The sequence below is a fragment of the Pieris rapae genome, chromosome 4, assembly GCF_905147795.1.
Source record: "Pieris rapae chromosome 4, ilPieRapa1.1, whole genome shotgun sequence".
Lineage (NCBI taxonomy): Eukaryota > Metazoa > Arthropoda > Insecta > Lepidoptera > Pieridae > Pieris > Pieris rapae.
Window position 1 is genome coordinate 7,047,456 of NC_059512.1, and position 4,452 is coordinate 7,051,907.

Below are 4,452 nucleotides of genomic sequence, written 5' to 3' on the forward strand. Positions count from 1 at the left end.
TAATAATAGCATTTATTCGGATACATTTGTTATTTACATTTAAACACATTTCCGTTTTAATCCTCTTCTAGTGTATCTGCTTACCCAGCGTTCCTCTCTGCCCTGTGCCACTCTCTGCCATGTTCCACCTACGGTTTGTTTTATGAAAATAGAAGATATACTCTATACCGCATCAACATAAATAGTCTAGCTAAAATATATACATAAAATACGTTCATGCTCAGCACACTGGTGTAATAAAAGTCTGGCGAAAACAATAAATAAAAGAATGCTTATGAAGCGTAAAATATAGTCTGTCGAATATCACGTGCTAACAGTTTCGGCTTGGGCTGCTTAGTGCTCACCCGGGGCGCTATGTAAATATGAATTTACAACTCGCGAGGGATATCTGCTGTGTTGTTTTTACTTTAAATACGATTTCAACATTACGGTATAATATTATATATATAATATTGATAATTTTTAAGGTACAATTTTTTTAAGGAGGCATTCTTTACATACTTAACATACATATTATTACTACTGCCCGAATTCAGTATTACAATGAACGGTGAAAGACCTACCTTCTTGGAGACATGATTTAGTGAATGTAATTTTAAATTGTTGTGTAATTTTAACAAATAATTTGCGACGATAGTGTATTATAACTTTATTTAAGGAGACAAGTTCGTTTTACAAAAAATATTGATTTTACACATTTAAAGAAAATACTTTTTCAATGGATTAAAGCTATATTATAATTATTTTATTTTATATAATTTTTAATTTTTCCCAACGTTTCGCGTGCTTTACAGCGTGCGTGGTCATGTGTAAAATAATTATATGTTTATAATAACACATAGCTGCAATCCGTTGAAAAAGTGATTTCTTTAAATATTGATTGGTCTCAAACAATTATATAACAAGGTAAAAACAAAAAAAAAGTGAATTTTACCATGAAAATTAAACATATTATGTTCTTTCCTATATTATATGACTAAATAAAATTTCTTGGACTAGAAAATATATGGTTATAGAAGCCTCAAAAATCAACTTTTCATTCAAACGAAATGACAAATCGGCTTCATACATCACACACCTATGTTCTTTCGGTTAGACGTAACATATCGCGTACCACAATATGCAGTATGCATGTGATGATAAATTAACTAACACATTAATCTGCCTCACTGCTAAATCCTTAAACCAGACTGCATCTTGATGGATGATCAGCTCGAGTGAGCATACAAATGTCGATATTACTAGATTTGCCTCGTTAAAAATTTTGCAAAACTTACAAGTTACTGTTTGTTGGCTTCCAGTTATATTTCTGCATTAATGCTCATATCATTATTGATTTATTAGCTTACATCTGATCTTGTGTTGGGTTGTTAGAGCTGTTGACTTTACCATGACGTAGATTCGACCTCCGGCTATGCACTTTATTATGCACTTTTTGTCTATGTGCGCAAATGAGCAAAATGTTAACACTCGTGATGATATGGCTTGGGACACCCAAAGTGGCAGGTGTGTGTGTGAGACACAGAAGGCTGTTTACACACGATTTTAAAATCTGGCTATATAGAAACGGTTTTAATAAAAAAATAACATCCAAATACCAAATATGTAAATTATGAAACTAAATTGGCATCCAATGTGTCCAGTGTAGTGGCATCCCAAACAAGTTATTCATTAATAATTTTTGGATTGTATATCTATACAAAAAGAGACGTAGTCAAAATTTTATAAAAATCAAAACATCACACAAAAAGCGGCAAATATTACAGCAAAATTGAAAATAAATTACTCTTTTCGTTACACTGATTTTATATTCGATATTGAATCGCTGCATGTCACGTTATTGGTATCAGAGGAATCCCGCATGTCATTTCGTCGCCGGAGGCAAGAAATTGCACGGAGCACGCCATGAAACGCATCCAGTATAACTAGATCTATTCTGAACCGTATTTCAGTTGACGTGACATGAGAATCAAGTGCCATTGGGGCCTGGTTATTGTGTGGCTCGTTGCACCCCTGCAGGGCATATTGGACAATCTACCGTACCTGACATAACAACCCATTTGATTATAGTAAATTGAGTGATCATCATGAGCATGATATTGTTCAGAATCGATTTATTTCTGATTGAATGTTTGATTAAGTAACATTAACATTACAAAGGCGTTGTAATTGATCTGATTCCGCCTTTGAAAGTCGTTAAAAATTTTGGCGTGTTTCGCGAAGTAATTCACTTTTACTTTAAAGTAGATGTTTATTCAAAAGAGAAAGAAATACAAGTGCTAAATACGTACTGTTTATTTTTTTCTATACCTAATCTCATATTAGTAAAACGTATAAATATTTTAATGGTTTATTTGATGTTCCATAGTTTTAATGCACAAATGTAGTACATCTAAAAACGATAGTATTTAGTTGTTGTCTAAGAAGTCTAGACACAATTCAAAGATAAATAATAATAAGTTGATATATGAGTATGTTAAGAAGTCGTTAAAGTAATTTAATACTTGTAGCGAAATGCAATGTCTGCGATAAGCCTATGAAGTATCCGACCGACATATATACAACTTCTAGACTGTTTTGCCTTTTGGCCTTTGGGCGAAGGCCTAAGTGGTTACACTGAATGAAGATCCAGTGTAACCATTGACTGGTCATGCTCCCTTTATGTTGAAAAAAACTGTTCACCATTCTCACTCCTTATATTATATTTTCATGAAATATACATATTTGCTTTATTTATTGCAATATTATTAGAACTTTTAAATGTTACCAAATGATCGATTTTAATGTTTTTTAACAAAGGTGTCAAACTCTTTTGAACGGGCTGGACGCTCACCTGATGTTAAGTGATACGCCGCCCATGGACACTCACATTACCAGAAAGCTCGCAAGTGCTTTGCTGGCCTTATAAATAATTGGTACCTACGCTTTTTCTTGAAGGACCCTAAGTAGAATTGGTTCAGAAATATGTTTCAAAGAAATAATAAAAAATGAGGCCCATTGCGAGGATTTCAAACATGCATGCCCAAAAGAATACTTTAAAACACTCGGCTTATAACATTCTACTTTATCACTACGCGTTCTATAAAGAAATAAACACAATAACACTAACTTTGAGGAAGTGCCGTTCATTACATTACGGATAAGTTAGCTGACCGTAGAAATAAAAGTTTAGTACAAAGATGTTAACACTTTCCGTCTGGTACCAGTGTTTTAAAGGCTCTGAATTCAAGGCTCCCGGGCCTTTTGAGTTTCAAATTACTATAGCAAGATATATTATCAGTTTATGGTCCTAAAATATGGGGATACTTTCAATTATTTCTTCTACTTTCTTTTATCACGTTGTCTTTCTTAAACGAAACATAGTAATGCCTTTTATGTAAGCATGTCCTCCCAAGTGATACACATTGTACTGACAAAACTATATTCAGCTTACAATGGCAATTAATCGCTTATAAACAATACTTATTCTTACGAAAACTAATTGCTATTGAGTATGATACACCAATATGGCAGTTTGCTTTTTAATCAGATCGAACTCTAAGAAGACTTGATTTAACCCAATTTTAAAAGTTTATAGTATATAGTGTAAAAGTTGTAATAAATGAGGCTGAGGCCCCTGAGTAGCAGGGCCCCGGAAGGAGCAAAGACGGCCCCACCGGTAACGAAAAGGTATTTAGGGGACGCCAAATGGAGCAAACTTTGCACTCGGGTCCTTGCGGAGGTAATGACCCAAGTTTTTGCTTTTCTTGTCACCACTTGTTTTTCACTGATTTAACATTGTTTCTATGTTTTAAGTTTTGTACGTTGCAAATAGGCCTTGTTGGCAGGAGCTTTGGCAGGCAGTAAAATCGATAATTTAATAAGTTATAATTAAATACTATTACATAAAACGTTAAAACGTCTACGTCTTAAATACTAAAAATATTTAATAATAATAAGACAAAACAATTTTGAGCAGAGTTTCAAACGATATACTCTTTCATTTCATTAAAAAACTTTTAATGTTATAGCCGTCCGCAAATGAACCCATTTGAACTATATATTAACATGTTTCATTTAATCCCTATATTAAATCGATAGTTCCGAAACAATTTTGTGACGCTTACAACTTTGGCGTGAAAGAAATGACCTCACACGAACTTCCCAAAGTGGATATGAATAATACAACAAGTTACCCAACTTTACCAACAAGAATTTTATTTTATCCATTTTGCCTGACTTGTGTCATTACTAAAAGTTTTCATTCTAATAATTTTCTGCTTGTATAAAACTTTCTTATATGTTCTAAGTGGGATCTTGTTATCGTCGCACAATATATTTTTCACTAATAATATAATAATTATAAACAAGTGCGTGAACTTGCAAAAATATACCTCTTTGTTCTATATTCAAAATAGGAAAATAAGATGTCAACGGCAGTTTGAATATAGAAAACTATATTTAGGATCTCGG